At 36.7% G+C, this 20,939-nt stretch overlaps 1 protein-coding gene across 4 annotated transcripts in view; it reads right to left on the bottom strand.

Moving 5' to 3' along the window:
• Pak3 (p21 (RAC1) activated kinase 3) overlaps positions 1 to 20,939 on the bottom strand; it is a 308,173-nt gene that overhangs the window by 186,588 nt on the left and 100,646 nt on the right. For 3 of the 4 annotated variants that reach the window (XM_087196763.1, XM_004861431.3, XM_013078346.3), the window contains exon 3: positions 6,456 to 6,498. The exons of the other annotated variant lie outside the window; for it this stretch is intronic. The gene's annotated coding sequence lies outside the window, so the exon portion shown is untranslated. The remainder of the gene's footprint in view (positions 1 to 6,455; positions 6,499 to 20,939) is intronic. 4 annotated transcript variants of the gene reach the window in all.

The raw sequence follows: 20,939 nt of genomic DNA, 5'->3' as shown, positions 1-20,939 counted from the left end.
TGATGACTGGAAATATTACACATGATTCTGAATAGATACAGAGAGATGCACCAAAAAAGACATAGTATTTACTAATAGTTCCTAACAATACCTTTATATTCCTTATTTTGTTTTATCCTTACAGCAGGCATCCTAATCCCCATCCTACAGTAAAGAAAAATTAAGAAAGAAAAAGGAAAATTGCTCAAGGTTCCACAGCTAGCTAATGGCAGAGCCAAACTTGGAAGATAAGATTCCTGATTCCCTGAAAAATACTTTTTTTCATTATATTATTTATGCTCTACAGCTTCTGACATCATTTCCAATGATCTCTCCTCTGGTTTTCAGAGCCATGTGATGTGGACTGGATCTAGTTTGCTGCTAGGAAGTAGATTATGGCAAAATTAACAAGATGTTAGTTCAGTGATTATGTTACCAAAGACTGTTTCACTCTTCTTGCTGGCCCTCTCTTTCCACTGCTTTTCTTCCTTAAACACACTGATGAAGTAAACAGCAACGTTGGAGAAGCCATGTGGTAAGGAACTGAGGGTGGCCTCTGACCAACAGCCAGAAAAGAACCAAGGTTCTGTACCTTAGTACAGTCTGATAACCAATAAGGAATGGGTCTCCTCCCTCCCAGGAACCAAATGAGTGAGCTTAAAAATGGACCCTTCCCTAGTTAAACCTGGAGGTGAACACAGCTCTGAGCAACATCTTGACTGTATCCTTGTGAGATACCCTGAACAGAGGTTTCAGTTAAGCTATGCCTAGATTCCTGACCCACAGAAACTATGGTATTTGAACCCACTGAGTTTTGGGGTGATTTATTAAATAGCAATGGAAATGAACACTATAATATGATTCCAGTCTGCAGCCTTGGTGATCTTCTGCTTATTCCTAGCAAAATGAATCCATGGCACAGTCTGTAAGATGGTGAGAAATATCCAGGTGAGCTTGTAACTCCACAGGAAGCTGGGAATATGAGGATCACTTCTTGGCCTGCTTCAGTGTTTCCTCTGCCCTGCAGGTCTAACAAAGGCAGATAAAGGTAGCTCAGGAGGTTCTAGGGCCTCTTACCCCCTATTGGTCACTGAGCCCAGCATTTCTCAGTGTTCAACTTGTGTTCAAACCAAGTGTCTGGCAACATCAAGTCAGCTTCTCCTCACTGTCACAACTTCTGGAGCTCCTTAAAGCACCCTTTAAAAGTTCCCATGGGGCTCTGACCACCACACAAGGCTGTCTCCATCCTAGTACTGTGATTGTAGTTATTTCCCAGCCATTGTCCCAACCACTGTACTATTCTGGAATTTGTTACTGAGTGTGGGCTGCAGTAAGTGAGGGGTTTTGACAGACTCCTTAAAAGCAATTAGCCAAATGGGAATCACTTACGTTCAATTTTCAAATGGCTAATTTGGTGTCGGGAAATCTTTAAAAGGCGTGGGTGGCAGACACCCAGCGTCTCCTATAAGTAGCTGGGTAGCTTAGCAAAGGGAATTGGATTTCCATGTGTTGAGAAAGTCTTATTGAGGAAGTCCACCTGAGTATTTCCTCTGCCAGCTTGGGTGTCCCTACGAAAATTAGAAGCAAGCCAGAACGTGTGTGTGTGTGTGTATGTGTGTGTGTGTGTGTTACTGGAGGAATAAAACCAGGACCTTTGAACTGAGCTACATTCCCAGCCTTTTAAATTTTTTTATTTTCGGAAAGGGCCTTGCTAAGGTGTAAAGTTACCTAGGTTAACCTCGAACTTGCAATCCTCTGGTCTCAACCTCCACAGTGCTAGGATTACAGGCATGCATTACCATCTGCAAGTTACTTTTTACCACTTCAACAGCAATAGCAATGTGAGCACACTCAAATTGCGACTCTGCAGATCTGCATAGGGCCTGTGAGGCAAAGGTCACCCAACATCCCCCATCCCACCCCGTGTTTCCGTGTCTTGAGTGAATGGCTGTATGAGTTGGGGGTCTGTAAGGGTGGGGAGAGGAAGAGAAGAGGCATTATACATTTGGGAATGTGTGCTCCTCACAGATACAGTATGTATGTTGTGATAAGTATCATCTCTCACAAGTTATAGATACGAGGGTTTCACTCACTGCAAACACAATGGACAATAATATGCAAAGGGAACAGTGGTCATGAAGAATGCATGTGTATCACTCCTGTATGTGAATGTGTGAACTCTACCGAGCTCTCACTATGTAGAGTTGGAATGTTTCAGGACCACCACATCTAAATCGGGGGATAATAAATCAAGTCACAGTGGAAGTTCATATGTATGTATAGCGTGTCTCAAGTTCTCAGTGTGAGTGAGGCATTCACTGACATGTATGTGTGCACAGACAAGTGTACCTTCCTGTGGGTAAGTAACTAGGAGAAAAAAGACAAGTGCGTGAGCATGGAAGGCAGAATCTAACAATGAGCCCATGAAGAGTGCTTTAAGAAGAGGACAAAGAGGAAGATCTGGCTCTTTAAGAACTCACCTCTTTAGGGAGTGAATTAGGGAGCTGAACCAAACTACTTCATTTCCTTGACAATTGAGCCAATTCACCCCTTGTCCTTTCACTTCAGTAATCAGGAGAAAGGAAAATGGAAGGAAATTGCCCCTGTCAGGTGAAATTTACATGTCCTCCATGCCTCTTTCTTTTCTAACAAGTGTCTATGTCAGTGTCTGCCTATTCTGTGCTCAGCACTGGGCAGTCTTCCCTTTTTTTTTCATTATCTTCACTTGATATACACAAGTACATTGTTCACAAGGGCATCCAGGAATGAAGAATGGTTAAACTCAGTACTGTGAGCTATCCAAGTCTCAGTTTCTGACTGTTTACAAATAACAGGAGCAGTAGCTATAAGTAGGACAATAAATAGATTATCTTGCACCCAGAAGTCTGGCAAGCTAAAGAATTGGGCTTGGCTGAAAACCAGAGTTGCTAACATATTAGTCCTTTATTTCGCCTGTAGTTACACAAATACAACCTAGATTTGAAGGTCTTCAAGAGCAATGATCTAAATGTTTACAAGCTTGGGAAAGTTTCTGAATGAAAAGTGCCAATATGGTGGCCAAAAAGAAAGTTTCTAGAATGAATGCTTTGAAGTCTGAGGAAGTGAATGGGTCCCTCTCAGAACAATGTTAACTAGTGTATAGTGTTCAACATATATGATTACTAAAGAAATAAACCCTGGGCCAGGGATTTAGCTCAGCGGTTCTGCCACCTGCCTTGCAAGCACAAGGCCCTGAGTTCGATCCCTGGTACCAAAAATAAATAAATAAATAAAAGAAATAAACACCGAAATTATTGTATTATTAAAAGATATATGATATGGAGGAAAAGACTTTAATAAATGGTGTTAGGAAAACTGGCTATCCACATGCAGAAGATTGAGTCTAGACCTATATTTCTCACCATGTACTAAACTAAAATCAAAATGGATCAAAGAACTAGATGTTCAAACAGTAACACTTAACCTGCTGGAAGAAAAAAATAGCAAAACTCTTGAAGTCACAGGTGTAGGCAAGGATTTTCTGAACAGAAACCTGGTTGTTCAGGAAATAGTTCTGAGAATCAACAAATGTGATCCTTTCAAACTAAAAAGCTTCTGCACATCAAAAGAAAACAACCAAGAAGATGAAAAAGACAATGTTCAGAATGGGGAAAAAAATTTTGCCAGCCATTTCTCAGATAGAGGACTCATCTGAATATATAAAGAACTAAAAATATTAGACCCCTCCCCAAAATAAAAGGCACAATCAAAAAATGGGCAAATGAAATGAATTAGATATTTCACAGAAGAAGTACAAACGACCAATAAATACATGAAGAAATGCTCAACATCACTGAACATTAGAGATTCCATCTTACCCCAGGAAACAATGGCCATCATCAAGAAATCAAATAGTAACAAATTCCAGAGAGGCAACAGGGAAAAAGGAACCTTTCTGCATTGTTGGTGGAAATGTAAACTAGTGTAGCCACTATGGAAATAAGTGGAAATTCCTTAAAAAACTGAAACTAGAAATTCCATTTGACTCAGCTCTTCCCTTCTAGATATCTTCCTGAGTTAAAGATATCATAGTATAGTGATGCATACATAATCATGTTTATAGCAGCACAATTCATAATAGCTGAATCTTGGAAGTCACCTATATGCCCATCAACAGATGAATGGATAAAGAAAATGTGGTATTTACACAAAATGGAATACTACTCTGCCATAAATGAAATCAATCAGACACACAGGCTTAAATATCAGATGATTTCTCTTATATGAAAAATCCAAAGTATAAATACAAGGAAAAATAAAAGATAGGTAACAGGGCATGGGGAGATAGATCTTTCTCAAAGGGTAAGGGGATCAAGAGATAGAGGGAGGAGCGAGATAGGGGATTAGAAAAGGAATTAAGATGTGTTATTTACATGTACTAACGCCACACAAGGAATATAAACATTTTGTACTGCAAACAGGTACAAGAAAAACAAAAGGAAGGGGACCAAGAGATGGAGTGGGGAGGGAGTAGAGGGAAAGAGGATGAAAAAAGGAATTAAGATATGTTATGTACACATACCAACTCCCAACAAGGAGTGTAAGCATCATGTGCTACAAATATGTACTAATAAAATCTGTGATGCAGCCATGTATGTATTTATAAATATGTTAAGCAAAAGTTTTAGCAGCAGATCTTATTAACTACTGCAAATTTGAAGTAATGATACATACAAATGGTATTTCCAGATATTGGCAATAACTGTAATGTTATAGAAAATATTCATGATTTCTATTAATGATAAAATCATAATTACTGCTAATACTACTGTCATTTGTTGCATGCATTCATAATTGAAGAAAAAGTTAAGTTTCAATTAGAGATTAGTAAAAATATAAGTGGACTTTTTTGCATCCAAGTTTGCAGATCCCCCTGAATACAATCCACAGATTTTAAACATATAAATGCACTGGCACTTGAGACAGAAAAAGAGAGCTAAAGTTGAAATGAGGTTATAATAGTAACCTCTAAATAAGAGAATGTTCTAACCACTATTGAAAAGTATGCTGAGAAAGATGGAGACATAGATTTTACTGGAGGTAAAAAGAAACAATAGTAAGTTCACAGTCAGACAAATAACAACAAAAGAAAAGTTGGTTCCAACAACTGTTTGGAAATCAGAACTGTTTCAGCCATAAATACATAGTTACCACAATAACTAAGGATGATGATGGGCCGGCATCAACTAGAAAGAATTAAAATTTATTTTGCTCCTCTTTTTTTCGTTGGTTGCCCTCTTTACTGGAGGGAACCTGATCTTCTTGGTTTGTCCTCCAGGGACCTTCTTCCTATAACAAAGCCTTGTCTGACCCTCTCAAGTAGTTCATAGCCCCTTGCTTCATGTCCCTGGCCCTCTCTACCTATTGCCAATTGAGTATTCATTGTGTTCTAGTTGCCTGTTCCACATATCTATTTTTCACAGTAGACTGTGAGGTCCCCAAACATAGGAGCTGTGTGGGAGACAAATGGCACACCAGAGGCAGTCTATTTGTAAGTGTTGCATGGATATGCTAATGGGTGAAATGTTGTTTTCTCCACTAATGAGTCATTTCAAACAACTAGCTTTGACCACATGGCTAGTTCTCTCTGCAATTCGGTGGAAATAAGGTGAAGATTGGCTTCTATGAAGTTGGTTGTTTACCAGTGGTCAAATTTCTAAGACAATGGAGAGTACAGCTGACTACAGACTGACTTAAAATGTAGCTTCAGCTTTCAATGATAATTAATGTCACTCAAATATACTGAAACTAAGCTAAGATGAAGCATTTGTACAATTGCTGGGCACATTTGAAGCCTTTTGAAAGGAATGGGAAATGCACAGAAAATGCTTCATCATGTTTGAGGCAGATCTACTTGAATGTCAAAAATAATCAGGAAACACACAAAGCAACTTGGTTTTTGTTTCCTCAGTTGAGATATTCATCCAGCCAACCATCTATCCAGCATTCCTTCAATTTTGCATCATTCAGCATCTATCCAGCCTTTTATCCATGATTCAAATATCCAACATGCCCTCACCCATCTACACATTCATCTACTTAATAGCATAACTAGAGAAGTTTAATCTTGGAATCTTAAATGAACTCCACAATTAATTTTTCTCTTGAACTGAGTCCTGTGAAAATTTTGGTAGGGAGCATGGAAATCTGATCTTTAACAATTGTTGGTTCTAACTATGCAGCCTTTCTCTTAAGCTTCCTGGACCTTTTCACTCCTGCCCTTCCCTCTCACACAGTAATACTCATACATCAATCCTACAAATTTTCTATATAAGTATTTTGCCCAGTAAACACTGGAAAGAATCTGGGAGATGAAGCTTTATTCTCAACATCTTTGAAGGTGGGAATTCTGCTGTAATTTTTGATATATGTGGAGAAATGACAAAGGGGTTTTAAAAGAGAAGGTGTGACAAAAGAATCTTCCCATTAAGGCTTACCTCCTCTGCAACTCCCTGAGGCTTCTTCACTGGCTTCCAATTCCTGAGGGAATATAACAGGAGACAATCAACAGGAGAGGAAGAGTAGGTGAAATATCTGAAAGCTGTATGAGAAGTTATTGCCCAACTAAGCCATGTCTTTGACACAAGTTTGCTGATACCACAGGCAAGGAGAGCTGGGCAGTGTGATGTACTATGACTCAATCCTTCATACTGGCATCAGTCTGTTACTCTCAGGAGGATTAAATCAATGCTTTTGAATGCAGTCAATTGGGCCATATTGCCAAGACAGAGCTAGCAGCTTTCCTTCCAACCCCAAAAAAGGCCTTCACTGACTTTTCCTCAGATCATGTCTACCCCGTGTCCTTGAGGTGACTAGACGTATTCTGGAGTCCTGGTATACTACCTCATGGCTAAACTCCATTATTCTGTAGCTGTGATCTTTTACTTCATCATATTATCCGAAAATCGTCTTCCCTGACATACCACTTACTATTCTGGGACTCTTCCAGTTCATGCCAGCTCATAGACAAATCTCCAAGGTAGGATCTTAATGCCTTTATCTGTATGGTTACTCTTTCCCAGAATACATTTCTCTTTTACCTATCCAAACTCTGGCCACTTTTCAGGGTCCAGCTTAAGTCCTACATTGATGACCCTTTTGTTGCCTTCAATGAGTCATTATTGATCCCATCTCTTCTGAGGTCCTACAACACAGAGTCTCAGGCAATCAGTTTCAAAGTTCAAGTATCTTCTCCTCTCTGGGAACTTGAAAGGCAATTAATTGCTTTTACATCTGTTGTATCATAGCATCTTATATACTTGCCTTATAACACATGTGGAATTGTAAAGTTTTACCCATGCCTATAGGTTTCTCTTCCTTGAATAACTGTTATCTCCTCAAAGATGCAGATTGTCTTTTAGAGGCAACACTGTAGATTTCCTATACCAACAGAGCACTTTACTTTCCTCCTCTGTAAAATGGGGATAGTAATACAAGCTCCTCCACAGGTGGTTGCGATTTTTCCTCACAATATTTTTAAATAAAATTGATTGCTCTTATTATTATTATTTGCCTTTCAATTTAATTTTCTTAGCATATGTATCTATTAGGTTTCCATATTGATTGAGTCATACCACAAAACAGGCTTCAGTCTTTGTTTTTTATTAAATTATTATTTTCCCCATACATTCAAATTGTAACTTGAATTTCTAACAGTTCCTGAATTTACTATGGAAATATATACACTCCCATTTTAAGCATATTAAGTTTATGATTTGGTGACATTAAATATATTCATGCTGTTGAACAACCACCACCACCATCCTCTTCAGAATTTTTTCATCTTCCCAAATGAAACTCTATATCAACTACACAACAACTCCTCATTCTCTGCTCCCACTAGTTCCTTGAAACCATCATTCTACTTTCTATCTCTATAAATTTGATTACTCTGAATAAGTGGAATCATCCAATGCATGTCCGTATGAGTCTGCTAACTTTACCTAGCATACTATCTTCAAGGTTTATTCATTGTTGCAGCATATGTCAGATGTTCCCTCCTTGTTATGGAAGAATAATACTCCATTATACGTATTTAACACATTTTTGCTCATTTATATGTTGATGGACACTTGGGTTGCTTCCATCTTTTGGCTATTGTGAATAGCAGAGCAATGAACATGGGTATATAAATATCTGCTCATGTCTGTGCTTTAGATTTTTTGAACCTATACCCCAAAGCAAAATTGCTAGATCCTATGCTACTTATATTTTTAATTTTAAAAGGAACCATTTTCCATAGTGGCAGCACCATTTTACATTCTCACAAGTAATACACAAAGGTTCCACTTTTTCCACATTTTCAATAACACTTGGTATTTTTCTGGGTTTATTTTGTTTTGTTGTTGATTGTGCTCACTATAATAGATGTAAAACGCTATTTCATCTGTGGATTTAAGTTGTATTCCCCTAACTATTAATGATTTTGAGCATCTTTTCATGTGTTTATTGGCCATTTCTATATCTTCTTTATTTTTCTTGTTGAGATTTTTTTTATTCATTAATTTTATTGGTACATTTTAGGTATACAATATGATGGCATTCATTATTGGGAACTTCCACTTTTACAAATATATCTTGGTTCTTATTTTTATTTCTCCATTCCCCTGCCCTCCCTTCAACCTCCCCACCCCTCCCTATTTACAAAGACTTTGTTTTCAGTTTTTTCTTTTCTCATATTTATTCTTTTCCTTTCTTTCCTTTCCCTTAACTCTCCCACTTCTCCTTTCCCTTTGGACCTTTTCTTCCAATTTCACATTATCTATATTATACATTTTCATCCTTATTTACACTTTCAGTTTTTGACAGCAGACAAACTATTCATTACTTACATGTCTGTCCTATTTATTTCACTTAAGAGTATCACCTCAAGGTGCATCTGTTTAGCTATAAATGTCTTTAATTTCTCAGTCTTATGGCTGAGTAGTATTTCATTTTTTTTAAAAAAAACATTTTTCTTTATCCAGTCTCCAGTTGATGAGCAATTGATTGGGCTGTTTTCCCATTTTAGCTATCACAAACTGTGGCACTATTACCATGAGTACACATATATTGCTGTGGTATGGCTCTTTTAATTCTTTAGGGAAGATACCCAGCAGGGGAATAGCTAGGTCAAATGGGACCTCTCGTCCTAGTTTTTGAGGTATCTCCATACTGATTTCCATAGTGGTTGCACCAGTCTACACTCCCAACAACAATGGAGAAGGGTTCCTTTTTCCCCACAGACCTGCCAGCATTTTCTATTGGTTGATTTCTTGAGAGCAGCCACTCTTTCTGGAGTGAGGTGGAATCTCAGTGTTGCTTTCATTTGCATCTCTTGAATGAGCAGTGATGATGAACATTTTCTCATATGTTTATTTGCTGTTTCTATTTCTTTGTCTGAGAAATGTCTGTTCATTTCAGATACCCATTTTTGGATCAGATCTTTAAATTAGCAGGGTCTAAGTTTTTAAACTTTTTTTCTATATTCTAGATAGTAGACCTTTGTCTGAAGAACAGCTGGTAAAATTTTTTTCCCACATTGTGGGTTGGCTCTTCAAAGCTGGTGGTTTCTCTTGCTGTGCAGAAGCTTTTTAATAAGATGAGATTTCACTTGTGATGATTTGTGCTAGTTCACATGCAATTGAGGTAATTTTTTTCCTTAGATTCTTTTATTGGTACATTTTAGTTATACAATACATTTACATTTGTCACTGGGTACTTGTACCTTTACATGATATATCTTGGTTCTTATTTTTTCACCATTTCCTGGTTTTGTTTATGAGATCTTTTCCTACGAGAATGTCCCCAAGAGCTCTAACTAACCTCTCTTCCATCCGGTTTACTGTTTCTGTTTTAAAATGTAGATCTTTAATTCACTTTGATTTTAGTTTAGTGCATGGTGAGAGACATAGGTCTAGTTTTAATCTATGGCAAGTTGAGACCCAATTTTTCCAGCACCATTTATTAAATAGGCTATCTTTCCTCCACTGAGGGTGTTTGGCTCCTTTGTCAAAGATGAGGTGGCTGAGTGTGTCTGGAGTTGTTTCTGCATCTTCTAAACTATTCCACTAATCCTCAGGTCTGTTTCTTTTCCAGTACTATCCTGCTTTATCACAGTAGCTTTGTAGTATAGTTTCAGATTGGGGATTGTGATACCCCCTACCTTGTCTTTGTTGCCTAGAATTGTGTTTGCTAGTTTCTGTCTCTTCTAGTTCCAAGTGAATGTTTGGATTGCTTTCTCAAGGTCTGTGAGCTGTGCTGTTCGAATTGCAATTGGGATTGCATGGAATCTATATTGCAGTTTTGTAAGTATGGCCATTTTCACTATATCGGTTCTTCCTACCAAGGAGCAAGGGATGACTTTCCATTTTCTGATATCATCTTTAATATCTCTTTTCACAGTGCTGTAGTTTACAGAGTGGAGGACTTTGATTTCTTTCATTTGGTTGATTCCTAGGTATTTCATTTTTTTGGATGCTATGGTGAAAGGAGTTGTTTCTCCAGTTCCTCCCTCAGTGAGACTGTTGTTGGTGTATAGGAAGGCTATTGATTTTTTGTATGTTGACCTTGTATCCAGCTACTCTACTGAACTGGGCTATTAAGTCCAGAAGAATTTTGGTGTTCTTGGGGTCTTCTATATAGAATATCATGTCATCTGCAAATAATGACAATTTGACTTCTTCATTTCCTATCTTTATTCCTTTTATTTATTTCTCTTGTCCAATTGCCATGGCAAATGTTTCCAAAACTATATTAAATGGGAGTGGTGATAGTGGACACCCTTGTCTTGTTCCTGATTTTAGTGTGAAGGATTTCAGTTTTTGACCATTTAATATGATGTTGGCTGCTGCTTTTTCATCAATGGGTTTATCAGGTTGAGATGGAGACTGTCTATTACAATTTTCTGTAGGGTTTTTTTTTTTTATCATGAATGGGTGTTGAATTTTCTTCAATGCTTTCTCTGCATGTACTGAGATGATCATATGATTTTGTCCTTGAATCTATTTATGTAGTGTAGTAAATTCATTGATTTGTGTATGTTGAACCATCCCTGCATCTCTGGGATGAATCCCACTTGGTCAGGGTGTATGATCTTGAAGATTTGAATTTTATTTGCCAGTATATTATTGAGGATTGTTGTCTCTATGTTTATTAGTGAGATTGCCTGATAATTCTCTTTTTTGGTTGGGTCTTTCTCTGCTTTTGGGATCAAGGTGATGCTTGCTTCCAAGAATGAATTTGGGAGTATTGCTTCCCTTTCAATTTTATTGAAGAGTTTAGACAGTGGTGGCAAGTTCTTCTCTAAATGTCTTGTAGAATTCAGCAGTGAAGGCATCAGGACCCAGGATTTTCTTAGTTGGTAAGTTTTTAATTACATTTTCAATTTCATTGTTTAATATTGGGTTGTTTAGAATTTGTAGGTCTTCTTCGTTCAACTTTGGTAATTCATATGTATCTAGAAATCTATTTTATCTCTGTTTTCCATCTTATTGGTGTATAGGTTTTCAAAGTAGGTATTGATGATCCTCTGGATGTGTGCTGGGTCCGTTGTAATTTCACCCTTTTCATTCCTAATTGCATGATTTGGATCTTTTCTTTCCTTTTTTTGATAAGGATGTCTAAGGGTTTGTCAATTTTGTTTATTCTTTTGAAGAACCAACTCTTTGCTTCACTGATTTTTGTATTGTTCTCTTATTCTCCATTGCATTAATTTATGCTCTGGTCTTTATAATTTCCTCAATGTATGAGCTTTGAGTTTGTCCTGCTCTTCTTTTTCTAGAAGCTTGACATTTGGCATTAGGTTGTTTATTTGAGCTCGCTCTGTTTTCCTAATATGAGTATTCACTGCTATTTATTTCCCTTGTAAGACTGCTTTCATTGTGCTGCATAGATTCTGATATGTTGTATTGGTGTTGTCATTTAATTGTAGAAAAGGCCTGATTTCTTCAATTTCCTCTGTGACCCACTGGTTGTTCTGAAGGGTGTTGTTTAAATTCCATGTGTTTATGAAATTCTTGTGGTTTCTTTTGCTATTGATTGCCAAGTTCATCGCATTATGGTCTGATAATATACAGGGGATAACTTTGATTTATATACATTTACTTAAACATGTTCTATGAACAAGAGTGTAGTCTATTTTGGAAAATAACCTGTGTGCAGCCAAAAAGAATGTGTATTCTGATTTTGTGGGGCAGAGCACTCTGTATACATCTGTTAAGTCCATCTGTTCAAGAGTTTGGTTGAATTCTAGTATTTTGTTGTTTAATTTTTTGTCTAGTTGATCTATTTATTTATTACAGTGGGGTATTGAGGCCCCCACTACCACTGTAATAGTACTTATTTGATTTTTCATGTCTATTAATATTTGTTTTATATAGTTGGGTGCACTTGTATTTGGAGCCTATATATTTATGATTGTCATCTCTTCCTCTTGGATTTTTCCCTTTACAAGGGTGTAGTGGCCTTCTTTGTCTCACTTAATTAGTCTTGGTTTGAAATCCATTTTATCTCCAAATAGGATAGCTACTCCTACGTTTTTTTGGGTTCCTGTCTCATGGAGTACTGTTTTCCACCCTTTAATTTTCAGTCTATGAGTTTCTTTTAAAATTATGTGTGTTTCTTTTATGCAGCACATTGTTGGATCTTGCTTCTTGGCCCATTCTGCCAGTCTATTTCTTTTGATTGGTGAATTGAGACCATTAACGTTGATGGTTATAACTGAAACATATTGACTTATCATTGCCATGACTTTTTCTTTTTGTTGGGTTCTCCCCCTTTACATTTCATTTCTTTTTGTGCCAGATGGGTTCATTCTGCTTTGCTTCCTGGGGTTGTGATCCTTAATGTCTGTTCCTAGGATATTGTCTAAAATTTTTTGGAGTGCTGGTTTTGTATTCATGAAGTTCTGTGGGTGTTCTTTGTCATGATAGTATCTTATTTCTTCATCAATTATGAAAGATAGTTTTGTAGGGTACAGCAATCTGGGTTGGAGGTTGTTTTCTTTTAGGGCTTGAAATACTTCACTCCAGGCTCTTCTTGACTTGAGGGTTTGTGTTGAGAAGTCTGTTGTGATTCTGATGGGCTTTCCTTTGTATATGATTTGTTTTTTTTCCCCTAGCTCCTTGTAGTATTTTGTTCTTCTGTTGGGTTTCTGGAATTTTAACTATTGTTTGCCTCAGTGTAGATGTTTTTTGAGCATGGCTATTTGGAGTCCTATATGCCTCACTTATCTGTATGTCAAGTTCTTTTGCCCTGCTTGGGAAGTTTTCTGCCATTACTTCTGTGAACAGTTTTTTCATGTCTTTTGCACTATCTCCTGTTTTCCTTCATTGACTTCAGTCAGTCTTGTGTTATTCTTCTTTGCATCATCTAGCAGCTGCTGGATTGATTTCTCATGGTCCCTTACTTTTTTAAAGAAATTTTTTTCTTTCTGGTCACTAATCACTGTCTTGAATTCTATATCTGACATTCTGTCTTTACATTGGCTTATTCTGCTGTGTAAACTTTCAATGGAGTTTTTAATCTCCTGGATATCTCTTTGTATCAATCTTGGGACCTTGCACTTGCAAGGCAGGTGGCGGAACCACTGAGCTAAATCCCTAGCCCCTCTATTTGCATCCATTTTATGGATTCCATTTGTTTCCCATGTTGAAATTCCATCATGTTCCTCAGCTCCTCTGTTTGTTTTTTTTTTACCTGTGTCTGCTCTAGAGTTATTAATCATGTCTTTCACTATAGACACAATCTCTGTTGTTATCTGCAAAATTATTTCTGATTTTATTTTTTCCAGATCCTTTTTCTTACCAGTTCAGGGAGTCCAGGTGGTTGAGTATCAGATTTTTTCCATCTCATTGTCCTTTAGCGTTGCCTTAGGTGATCTGGAAATCTGCTTTTGAGTGTTATCTACATGTCTTCTTATTTGAACAGATGCAGTCTTCTGCTCCTTTGTTGAGACAACTCTTTGCTTGATCAGTGGGCTTTAATTCTCAGCAAGCCTCAGAGAGGCTTTCTCTCTGCTGTTCACCTCTGTGCCAATTCCTGGGTTCAGAATAGTGGCCTCTTGGATCCCTGTCCTGTGTGGTTGTTCAGGTGGGGTTCTGTCTGTGACCTGAAAACACTTAGGATGGTATGTGAGCATGCCTCTGGCTGGGGTCTGCCCACCTGCATAGTTGTTGTCTTGGAGGGCCTTTGACTGGGGGCTGTGCACCCAAGCCCCTGGTGTCTGGGCAGGGCTCTAGCTGGGAACTTGGCACCTGTACTGCTGTTGTCCATGTGGGTTTCTGGCTGGGACTGTGTGTACTTACTGATGGTGTCTGTGTGGGCTTTTTGCTGGGGCCTGCATGCCTGCACTGCTGTTTTCCAGGAGGGCCTTTGTGCCCAAGCTACTGGTGTCTGTGGGGGCCCTGGCTGGGACCTGGACACCCACATCGCCGTTCACAGAAGCTTTTGGCTGAGGTCTGCACCATTGCTGTTATGTTTTAATCGTTCTTCATATATTCTAGAAAACAATTCCTTACCAGACATGTTATCTGCAGATATTTTCTTCCATTCTGTAGGTTGCCCTTTTACTTGAAATTGTCTTTCAATAAAGATTTTTAATTTTAATGAAGTCTAACTCATCTATTTTTCATTTTGTTGCATGTGTTTTTAGTGTAATATCCAAGAAATCATTGCTAAACCTAATGTCATGAAGATTTTCTTTTTTTTTCTGTGAAAACTTTATAGTCTTAGCTATTATAGTTACTTATACCTTGGATTTATTTTGAATTAATTTTGGAGTAGGATGTGTAGTAAGGATCCAGTTCATTTCTTTCACATGAAGGTATCTAATTTCCCCAATATTTCCTGAAATGACTGTCCTCTTCCTATTGAATGATCTTGACATCTTTGTCAGAAATCACTTGACCATTTAGAGAGGGTTTATTTCTGGGTTCTCTATACTACTCCATTTGTGTATATGTCTGCCTTCATGCCATTGCCAAAATGTTTGGATTACTGTTCCTTTGCAGTAAGTTTTGAAATCAGGAAGTATGAATCCTCCATCTTTTTTTATTTTTCAAGATCGTTTTGACCATTTTGGGTCCCTTGATATTCCATATGAATTTTAGTGTAGAATTTTTTATTTCTGCAAAATTTGTCATCGATATTTTGATAATGATTGCACTGAATCATTAGATCACTGTGGGTAATACTTGACATCTTAAATATAGTAATTCTTCCAATCCAAGATTACAAGATTTTTTTCCATTTATTTAGGTCTCTTAATTTCTTTTAGCATTGTTTTTAGTTTTCAGTGTACAAGTCTTTCTCCTCCTTGCTTAAGTTCACTCCTTAGTAACATATTCTTTTTATGCTATTTAACCTGACTTGTTTTCTTCATTTTTTCAGATTGTTTAATGTCAATGTATGTATTTAAATTTATTTTTAAGTAATACATGAAAATATAAAATTATACATATCAAAATGTATTATATACCTAAAATGTACCAATAAAAGAATTTACGGGAAAAAAGAGGGCAATATGATATTTTGATGCTTGTATTCAATGTATAATGTTTAAATCAAGGTAAACTATATTTCCTCAAATATTTGTCATTCTTTGTGGTAAAAACTTTCAAAATTCTTTTTTCTAGCTTTTGAGATGTATAATTAATTATTATCTATGGTCACCTTACTGTGGGACAGCACACAAGGACTTTTTCCTTCTAACTTTAACTTAATACTCAATTGTCAGTATGTATAAACACAACTTATTTTGTATGCTGATTTTGTATTCTGCCACTTTGCTTCATTTATTAGTTCTAACAGTTTGCATGAGTGTGTGTGTGTATGTGTGTGTGTGTGTGTGTGCGTGTGATCATTGGTGTTTTCTACATAGCAAGTCAAGTCGTATAAACAGAGAAAATTTTTCCTTTTTTTTTCCAATTTGAATGGAATTTATTTCCTTTGCTTACTTAATTGTTCTGCCTCAGCTTTTTTTTATTCATTAAGTTTATTGATACATTTTAGGTACACAATGTGATGACATTCATCATTGGGAATTTGTACCTTTATATGATATCTTGGTTCTTATTTTTTCCCCATTGCCCTGCCCTCCCTTCAACCCCTCTATATTTACAAAGACTTTGTTTCTGTTTTTTCCTTTTCTCATATTTATTGCTTTCCCTTCTTTCTTTTGCTCTACCCCTCCCACTTCCCCTTCCCTTTTGGACCTTTTCTTCCTATTTCACATTATCTATTATACATTTTGATCCTTATTCACACTTTTAGTTTCTCACACTACAGAAACTATTCAGAATTTACACACGTGTCCTATTTATTTCACTTAAGAGTATGGTCTCAATGTGCTTCAGCTTTTTAATATTATGTTGATCAAAGATGCCAAAAGATGACATTCTTGTCTTCTTCCCAATCTTTGAGTAAAAGCTTTCATGATTTTATCATGATATCAGCTGTCAGTTTTTCACATATTATTTTGCAGTAGTTTCTTCCTATTTCTACTTTGTTGAATTTTTATCATTAAATATTGTTGAATTATGAAAAATGCTTCTCCTACATCACTTGAGATGATCATGTGCATTTCCCCCTTCATCCTGATTATATAGTGTATTATATTCTTTGATTTTTTTAATATTGAAAAATCTTTTTTTTCGAAAAAGAAAACCCCCTTCTCATAGTGTATAATCCTTTTAATATACTACTGAATTCTGGTTCTTAATATTTTGTTGACAATGTCCACATCAAGAGATACAGTTCTATTTTTTTTTTCTTTTAGAGTCTTTGTCTACTTTGATATCAGGGTAATACTGGGCTCATATAATGAGGTGGTATTATGGTTTAAATCTAACTGTCCCCCCCCAAAGCTTCATGAACTCATAGTTGGGACTTTTGGGAGGTGATTGGATCATGGAAGGATAATACTCTTCAGTGGATTAGTCCACTGATGAGTTTATAGCTAAATATGATGTTGGGAAGTAAATCCTAGTTGGAAGAGGTGGGTCACTGGGGGTGTGGCCTGGAAGAGTGTATCTCCCTTTCTCCTCCCTTGATCTCTGCTCTGCTTCCTGCCGGCTATGGTGTGAGCTGTTTCTCCTCTGCTATGACTCATCTGGCATGCTACCCTGCCTTGGATCCAGTCAGCTATGGACTGAAACCTCTATAATCCATGAGCCAAAGTAAAACTTTTCTCTTTTAGCTTGTGAATGTTTAGTATTGTGTCTCAGCAATGAGAAAGTAACTAAGATAGGTAGGAAGTGTCTTCTCTTCAATTTTTTGAAGACTTTGAGAAAGATTGGTATTTAATATAAACCAATAGTGAAGTCATCAGGTTCCTAGCTTTGCTTCATTGGGAACATTTTGATTACTGATTTAATCCCTTACCAGTTACAGATCTATTAGGATTGCGTATTTTTTTTCTTTTGCTCATTTTGTTTAATTTTTTATAGCACTGGAGACTGAACCTAGGGGCTCAAATATGCTAGGTAAGCACTCTACCACTGAGCTATGATAATTTATTAATGATTTAATAATGGTAAATTATGTATCTCTAGAATTTGTCCATTTCATCCAGGTTAATTATTTTTTAGCATACATTTGTTTGTTATACTCTTATAATCCATTTTATTTCTATAAAGTTGGTAGTAATGCCTTCCCTTTCATTTTTTATTTTAGTTTTGTGAGTCTTCCTTATTTTGTTCTAAATCAATCTAGATAAAGATTTGTCAATTTTACTGAATTTTTTAAAGCACTAGCTCTTGGTTTCTTTTCTATTATCTATTTTATTTATCTCTGGTTTAGTCTTTATTATCTCCTTTCTTCTGCTAGCTTTGGGTTTAGTTTTTTTCTAGTTCCTTAAGGTAAAAATTTAGGTTGTTGATTCAAGAACTTCATTCTTTTTTTAGCACAAGAATTTATATGATAAGTAGCACTCCTAGCATAACATTCCATAAATTTTCTATGTTCTATTTTCATTTTTATTTCTCTCAGTAGTTCCTAATATTCTTTAAGGTTTCTTACTGGCAAAAACAGGTAATACTACTTTGTTGTGTTTTCACTATTTACCATCATGACCCCTGAAGACAATATGAATTTTTAAATAGAGCAATAAATTAGAAAATCCTATCTATCTCCAATGGAGCAGGTACTTTAATCATCTTATAATTATTCCTTCTTTCTTCTCTTCCTTTCCTCCTTCCACCTATCCTTTTTATTTACCTCCCTCCTTCCTTTCCTTTTCCTTCCTTCCCTCCTTCCTCCCTTCCTTTTCTTTAGTACTTAACTGCATATTGAACAACCACAATGGATGGAGCAGTGATGGTATAAACACGAGATAAGTAAGGCATGGGCCCCACCCAAAAAGTTTGCTGGATATGTTTACATCTTTTATCCTCTACTCCACCTAGAGTAATGGTTGCTCTTGGAAAGAATTCAAATGATTAATTACTTTCCTGGTCACAAATCCTATCTGAGTTTTGTAACCTCTCTTTACACTCAAACATGCATGTACACACACACACACACACACGTAGGCAAATTATCAATGTTCTTTCAGCTTTTCCATGTTTCCGTTCAGCTATTGTAGCATTGCTTCTCTTTATTCAAGGCAGCTAGTTCACCCAATGACACCAGGTGACACAGATAGAGAACTTACTTTGCCTGAGACAATGTTCCAATCTGCTGCCACAAAGTTTCTTCTTCCCGACAGGGCCCATGTTCTGTATTTATCCCACATAATGCATTTCTGTCTTTTGATCCAATTAGAAACAGATATCCTTTTAGCTGCCAGTTAAGTGGAAAAATAATTTTGCTAAGCTACTCATAGACGATAATGAATTAATGTGTGTTGGAGATTCAATAACTTGGTCAGTGTACATTTCTGAGAGTACTTATGATGTGCCTGAAACAGAGAATAGTACAACAAGAAATGTAAGAGGAATCACACACTGTCTCTACCTTCAGAAAGCCTCAAATCTCATTGGCAATACAGCATATATGCATAATAAATGATGCTAAGAAACAAAAATAGACAAATGGGACTAATTTAAAAGCTTCTCAAGAGCAAAGGAAATGATCAAGAGTTAAAGGGCAAACCATATAATAAGAGAAAGTATTTGCAAGTCATATATCTGATAAGGAATTAACATCCAGAATATACAAAGATCTCCTATAATTCAACAATAACAAAGTACACAATGGATGAAGTGTTTACATAGACATTTCTCCACAGAAGACATACAAATGGTCAATAAGCACATGAAACTTGTTCTACATCAATAATCACCAGGAAAATTCAAATCAAAACCACAATGATATACTGCCTCACACCCATTAGGATGACCATTTTCATAAAGAAAACAAAGATCAGAGAGAATGGGAGAAAATGGAACCTTTGTGTGTTGCTGGTGGGAATTGTGCAGCTGGTAGGGAAATCAATATGGAGACTTTTCACAAAAACATTTGAAAAGCAGAACTACATAGGCTCATCAATCCTATGTCAGTATATACATCCAAAATAATTGAAAAGGGATCTCAAAAACATAGTTGTACACCTATATTCTATTAATATATTCACAATAGTGAAAAAGAACCCAAGTGTCCAGCAGCAGATGAATGGATAAAGAAAATGTGCTATATACATAAAATGAAATGTTACTCTGTCAAGAAAAACAAAAAACCCTACCATATCTAATAATATGGATGAACCTAAAGGACATCGTGTTAAATAAATTAAGCCAGTCACACACACACACACACAAAACCCCAAATACTATAAGCTTCTGTTTATATGCACTATCGAAATACTTAGAAAATAGAAAGATTTTTGGTCACCAAAGACAAGGGGTGGGAGAAAAGGAGAATTATTGTTCAATAGATATAAAGCCTCAATTTTCCAAGATGAAAATGTTTTAGGGTTCTATTACACAGCAATAAGCACATAGTTAACATTAGTAAACTATAAATTTTAAAATGATTAAGATGGTAAATTTTATGTCATATAGCTTTTAACCCAATTAAAAAAACTGTTACAGATATCAAAAAGTCATTGACATGAACAGAGACCATATATTTTAGGATGGCGCTGATTTCAAATTCACAGTTAATGGATATCAAGCACAGGCTGTGTGTGAATTGAACCCTGCTGATACAGAATTTGAAGGAACCACCTCTCAAAGCACTTCCTTCCCACCTGGTGATTGAGAAATCTGTTTTGCCCTCCACTGGTTGTGCAGTATTCCCTACTTCTGGATCCTCCAATAATCCTCCCCTCAACAGACACCCCACTGCCTCTGCCTTGGCTTGGGCTTTTACATCACTTCATATCATGACTATTGTAATATTAGCTAATATTTATCAACACCTCCTAAGTGCCAAACATTGGGCTAGGAGCTTAACATAATTTAATCCTCAAATAATCTTTTAAGACGACGACTATTATTGTTCATATTTTGCACAGCTAACAAATAGCATAACCCACATTTAATTATCACCCTGTAATCCTTCTCTAGACAGAGGGACACAGAAAAACAGAATAGTTAGCAATTTCTTTTCTGAAAAGCTTCACTCTCATTTTTTTTGTTGTTATTTTGAAGATAATGTCATCACACTTCCAGCAAATGAGTCTCTGTGAATCAAGGAAGCCAAGGAGGATATTTTCAAGTGAACGAGACAAGAGCTGGTCTTTAAAGGGTGAATGCAATTCAGACAGGAAGAGACGGAAGCAATGGGCATTTCAGGTTAGGGAGTATAGCATGGGCAAAGGCAACAAGAGAGGAATGCCTCAGCTCTCTGGGGAAGAGAAGAGACCAAACTCCTGAAGCAAAGGGTTCCTTTCAGGGAGAATTGAAGAGAGGGGTCACATTAGTGCAGTTCTGAATGCCAAAGTAAGGGGATTGAACCATATCAGTGGGCCAATGATCTTCACATTAAGTGCTTTGAGCCTA

The sequence above is a fragment of the Heterocephalus glaber genome, unplaced genomic scaffold (assembly GCF_053883595.1).
Source record: "Heterocephalus glaber isolate CG9 unplaced genomic scaffold, H.glaber_assembly_v1.0 deba00001613, whole genome shotgun sequence".
In the NCBI taxonomy this organism is placed as follows: Eukaryota; Metazoa; Chordata; class Mammalia; order Rodentia; family Bathyergidae; genus Heterocephalus; species Heterocephalus glaber.
The sequence above is the reverse complement of the archived record's forward strand: the minus strand, read 5'-3'. Positions and strand labels throughout refer to the sequence as shown.